We start from the raw sequence: 6,271 nt of genomic DNA, 5'->3' as shown, positions 1-6,271 counted from the left end.
TCTATTGCAAATTTTAGCTGTATTGTCTCCTTTGTCCAACAATTTTTTCTTTCTGTTATTAATCATTGTTTAAAAGTGAAGAGAGCAAGATTCTCTTTCCCTTCATTGAAATATCCTCGATACCATTATAGAACGGTGTGTTTTGGGCTTACGTGTCAAGGGTAACAAATAGGATTATATTAAACGTCAGATGTCAACGTGTTTATCTAATTTGTCACTTCACAAAATAGTGCATATTGGATTAGATGGACAAACGTTAAAGTTGTGAGTTTTAATGTTACTCGCAAGTGCACGAGTCGTTTGCAATATAACTTTTGCAAGTACGAGGTCAAATCCATAGGGAATTGTGTCGTGAAAATAAATTTCTATCTAAATTAATCGTATTTTAACCTAGTTCCGAAAATGATGTGCTTTTTCTTGCAAAATTGTAAACTAAATTAAATTTAATAAATCAAATGATAAAAACACTAAGGTTTCAGAATTCACACTCACCAAATCAAAGCACACATTTTCATGTTTTGTTCATACATCCGACAAGCAACAAAACCCTATGCATTGTTCTATGTTTCATAAAAATACATATTGAAACATTTAATGAATCCATCCATGAAACAAATCACAAAGAATACCCAACTGAAATTAAAGCATCTAATGTATCCGTTTGATTTACGAATCACAATGGATATCCAATTTCAATTGAATGATTCGATGTATCCGTCGGATGAAACACACCGAATATCCAACGTTTACACAAATGAAGATCACAACATTCAATTAAAAGAGTTTAATCAAATAACTGAATTGAAATAAAACAACAATTATATTAAAAGTTGGAATTGTACGAACAATACAACGAGAACGTATTTGCTAATCAATGGTGAGGCTTCATCTTCAACCTTAGTTGAAGGTTTTAGGCTATGTTTGGCAAAGAAATGGACTTAGGAAGTTGACCAGTACTGTAGCAGAGTTTATTGATGTGAGAGAAAAAAATAAGAATGTTTTGTATAAAAAAGTGAAAAAAATTGTTTTATAGTGATTTTTTTATTTGAATAGTAATAAAAAGTGATTAATGTAATGTAAAAAGTAAGAATGTTGGTATTAATTTTTAGAGGAATTTTTTGGGTTTTTGGGTCTGGTTCGGCCCATTCTTTTGCCAAACACAGCCTTAGCCTCTCATGACTACAAAAATCATAATCTCCATAAAAGCATGGAAACTAAAAACTTACAAAGGGAATCAAGTTCAGAGCTACAAAATTTCAAAAAACGTGAAAAATACACTAAACGGCATCCCTTGGTGCATTCCCCTAGAAAAATATGGTATTTATAAGTTAATTTTAGGGTTTCGGCGCTTGCTGGTCAGACGAATGCGCTTGATCGCACTCAGGCATGTATCAGCTCTCCTGCGGTGCAGCGCTTGGGCATTGCTTGCTTGGGCATAGGTGGGAGTGTGCTCAAGCGTGCCCTTGCTGGACTCGAGTGCAGGTGCGCTCGAGCGTAGTGACGTGCGCTTGATCCCACTTCTAGAAATTCTCTTTTTCCAACTTTTTTGCAACTTTCACATTGAGACCGCAATTTTCTCTTAACAACCTGCAAAACACTAAGACACCAAAACTAACACAAACATCAGAACATAATAAAGCTAAAGGATTAACAAATACAAATTAAGAATCCCAAATATGCAATATTTGGTGTTCATCAGTTAATAAATTGGGAGAAAAAGTAACGGAATTATCCCTTTCACATTTTTTAAAAACTTATACAATTAATACTTAAAAAAAAAATTGAGCTTTTATATGTTTTGGCGCATTGACTCATGGATTAATCTAAACAACACCCTCTTTTATGTAATCATGGTATGAATTGTATTATGGCGTCAGTTTTGCATGCATCTTAGTTGAGTTGGCATGTAATTCACCATTATCATTTTTTTGTTCTTTCTAATTAAGGATAGATAGAGCATGCCAATTCAACGAAGATATACGTGATAGTCTGATAGATGCTAGAATGCAAAAAAAAAAAAAAAAATTCTTTTCTTTTTACGAAAACAAATTTTATTCAATTTTTTGTTTTTGTTTTTGTAATAGGTCAACTATCTCGAGCTATTGCATTTGATTTTAGGGATGCAGTTGTTAAAAGAAAAGATAATGCAATGGATAAATAAGTAAAAGGCGAAATAGTAAAATAAAGACATAGGATAAAACACAAATGGTTACATTTTGCTCGTATTTCTTCTATAAAATTTACAATACATAAAACTCATATTTATAATAGAATTGTGATAAATGAGAATAAGACATATATAGAGATAGTATCATATTTGAATACAATCAAATCTGACTACCTGAAATGTTTGAAATTACAATCATATCTGAATCAATTATGATCAAATTTGAAAGCAATCAAATATCTGAAACCAAAAATCCCTTAATTTATGCTAATGAAGAGAGAGGCATGACCAATTATGGCCATCAGTTTTTTTTTTTTTTTTTGAGATGTCGAGGAACCTCTCTAAGGCAGAGCCCTTCAAACCCACCCCTACAGAGTAAACCCCAATCACGTGACCCACACCCTTGAAAGTTTTCTTACACGAAACTGATTAAATTGCTAGCTTTTCATTAGGGGGTGTGGCTCCAAAGGATTGTTCGCACCCATAAATTATGGCCATCAGTTAATAATGATAGTATATAGTTAAGCAAAAGAATAATATAGCATTATTAACGTATGAAGTAGCCAAGAATAGGTATTTAATCCAAGGACATGGAGAATTTTTTTTTTTTTTTTTTTTTTTTTTTTAAAAAAAAAACTACATAAATCATAATGAATACTTCAATAATATTACATTAAAGTGTTCTTACATTAAGAAGTCAAACTTACTCACGCAACAGCTAAAGTTGGTGCTATATATTACATGCAATTACAATGTTAAGCTCATCAGACTAGAAAATCAGCAGATCAGAATCTCTACAATTTTAGAGAAATTATAGATTTTCAAATTACGAAATTCAAGCCATTAGAAAATTATCTGATATTAGGTTAGATTACAGTGGTCCGGAAGAAAGTGCATAAATTTGGGAAGACCCTCACAACCACCATGGCTTCTCTGTTAAATCCTTTGAGAACAAGTAGCAGAACCTTGAACTGTAAGGCAGCCACTCTATGATCTGAGATGCCCTCTTGCCGGATTTCTGGTCAATGCATTTATGTATAGAATCATGTAGCTTCTTATCAACATTTTCAGAGACCCATGTTAAAAGATGATCCGAGCTTACAGATGCTTCCCTAGCATATCTCTCCAGCACCTTTGGTAGAGACACTTTCCTAGACTTCTTCACCACTACATTTGCTTGAAGAAACTCTCTTTTCGCGGCTTCCAATTCCTCTCTAACATTTGATGCTGTGTAGAATTTTAGCTGCACAAAATTTAACTAGTAAGCTATTAATCAACCCTAAGCAGCATATCAAGATCATGATGAATTCGTAAGTAACACCATGGAAGCATGACTTACAATCAAAGCAAATTACAGAAGTTATTCCATCATTTCAACTGGTTGCCAAAAGCAGCCAAAACAAGCTAATTTGGGGGAGAAAATAAGTTAAAAAGGTTAGCCACGATGGGCGGCTCAATGAAAATTGAGGTTTAGGGCAAAAAGTTAAGATGGGGCTATTTGATTGTAAAATAGTGATATTATAATTTTTTATATTAAATATGACTCAATTTGATACTTTTTGTGACAGTCGATTAATTTTAGTTTTGAAAAACTTATTGCCGTAAAAGCAACTGTGACAGGTATTGTCAATAATATTCTATAACCAATGCAAGCATTTACCAAAAAATCTAATTTTTTTTATATAGCTTAGTATTTCAATTGAAGTAATTTTTTTTTTTTTTTCTTTTTCTAAGCCCTAATAGGATGCCAAATGGCCCTCCTCTCATTTTATTTTTCCTACGGCCATCCACATTCTTTTACTTTTTTATTTTTACAAATTTTGTATAAACGACCTTTTTTTAGGGCCATAAGCAGGGGCCTTGTTTGCCTATACTATTAAGCCGGCCCTGAACCAAGAAGTGGAAAGAGAAGTTGTAAGTAAAACTACATGCCTAAGCACTATCTTTCTATCACCCTCATAGAAGACACCGGGAATGATGTCATTGAAATAATTGTAGCGAGGTTCATGTTTCCTTCAAGTTGCCTCAATGAACCCTAATTTTACTGTTCAGGTTTCAGCAATGGACTGAGCGCGCTAGAGCAAAAGCCGTTGCGCTAACGCGCATCCGTTTTCTTACTTGCAACCAATCACATGTTTTCCAAGAGGAAGAGGACGGAGGCGCCAAGTGTGGTTGGCTTCCAATGCTTCGATTTTGGTAGCCATCGCCTCACGCCATTGAGGATGTTTATTGGCCTCATGAAATGAGGTCAGGGTAACAGTGGTGCTAATGGTGGCCATATAGGCATGGTGTTGAGGAGAGGGGAGAATAAGAGAGAGAGAGAGAGAGGTTTCCTTCAAGTTGGCTCTACGACCCCTAAATTTACTGTTCAAGTTTTATTGCATTCACATATCATATCAGCACTGATCCAGCCCACCATGTAGATGAAAACCAGAACTGCTCTCCAGTTATACAATACTAACTATAAAGCATAAAAGTTACATCCTCACAAATTATCAAACAAGAACTTTTTTTTCAAACGGACTTTTTGAGTGTTAAATGAACTTTAGGCCCCTCAAACGCACACCCAAACATGCCCTGACTATAGAGCATAAAAGTTACATCCTCACAAATTACCAAACAAAATTTTGATGAAGACATTAATCAAACATAGAAATATTAACAGTGGACAAAACTGACTCATAATACATTCATAAACACGCTACTGGACACTTTAAATTGCAGAATGACATGCCAATACCAGGTAATTAACTAAAGCAACATCAATGGAATGCAATGGACTCATCCAACAGATATTGAGAACCAGTGAAATCTAACATTTCATTTTGTTTTGATCTAAGAACTTAGTATTATAACTGATAACCTTTACATAATAATATTCAAACTTCATTATCGTGCAAAAGGAAGAGTAACAGAAGTGAGAAGCTTACCACAGGATCAGAAAAAGCTCCAGTACAAAGGGCAAAGCAGACAAGGGGTTGGGAACTTGGAAGACCCAATTTTGAACTGAGTTGTCTTTCTTCACCGGATTTTTTTCTCAAGGCAGTGGAAAGGATGTTTTCTAGCCACTGAAATTTAAGTAAAGGCAGATAAATAGTCAAGCAACCGTATCTCATTGACGAAATGCTATATAATTAGAATCCTTTGACAATTTTATCTTCCTGCTTACATTAAGGAAGCAACTCATCTTGGTTACTAAAAGCTGTTGATGTTCACCTAATTATTCACCTTTCCATCCTAAGATTTATTCTATGAAAGAAAGAAACAGTTCAAGCGGTAATCTCAAAAATAAGTGGAATCATGTTATAAGTTAAAGGCATATCCAACTTAACTTATATATGGATAATTTTGTCTAACCATGACTATATTTATAGAATCTCCAAAAAACAGAAGAAAACAAGCAGCATGACTGGTAAGTAGGTCAAGTGAAGCAATCTACAACTAAGCTAGCCAATACCACCAATCATCTCTTGGTGTTAATCATAATGATATAAAAATAATTGTCTGGATGGTGTGAGGTCCACCTATATTTTCCACTATTTGTGCATGTGTATATTTCTGTGTTCTTTAGTGACAGTAAGAGGAATACCCGTCCAATTCGGGGAGTTCGGAAGCAAAATATTGAATGTTCTATAGCATTTGCACTTATGATATGGCCACCAATGTTGTATGCAGCCTGCACTATACAAACAAATCCATCAACAAATTTTTTACAATTTCAGAAAAGAGAGAAAGTCTAAAGGGTACAAACATTAGGAGAGGAAAAAAGACAATGGAAACTTGGGAAACTACTGAGAGTTTATAAAACTTTATGGTTTGATTCTCCATTTGATATCCCTCAAAAAATAGTTTATTAAAAAAAATAAAGGAATGAATGTCTCCTCCTAAAAAGTGGGCAATGGCAATAGAAATAACCTGATAAACTCAATTTTGAGAACAAAAGAATTTTGCTAAATTCTAGAATAGGTGAACTGGTGAAACTATCAAAGCATCTCTCAAACATACCCCTGGTACAGGCATCACTGGAAGGCAGGTTTGGTGTCAGAAAAAAGGAAAGTGCAATCTTGTAGATTTTGATAGGCTTGCTTAAGCAATTGTACATTC

General features: G+C 34.2%; 1 long non-coding RNA gene across 1 annotated transcript; it reads right to left on the bottom strand.

Moving 5' to 3' along the window:
• Nucleotides 1-2,808: 2,808 nt before the first annotated feature.
• LOC132175967 (uncharacterized) lies at nucleotides 2,809-6,168 on the bottom strand. The gene is made up of 3 exons (XR_009439481.1): nucleotides 5,757-6,168; nucleotides 5,098-5,235; nucleotides 2,809-3,410 (listed from the first exon to the last, which is right to left on the bottom strand). It is a non-coding gene; the product is annotated as an uncharacterized LOC132175967 (long non-coding RNA).
• Between the last annotated feature and the right edge of the window lie 103 nt (nucleotides 6,169-6,271).

This window comes from Corylus avellana, chromosome ca3 (genome assembly GCF_901000735.1).
Source record: "Corylus avellana chromosome ca3, CavTom2PMs-1.0".
NCBI lineage: Eukaryota > Viridiplantae > Streptophyta > Magnoliopsida > Fagales > Betulaceae > Corylus > Corylus avellana.
Note: the sequence above shows the minus strand (reverse complement) of the source record. Positions and strands in the feature narration are given on the sequence as shown.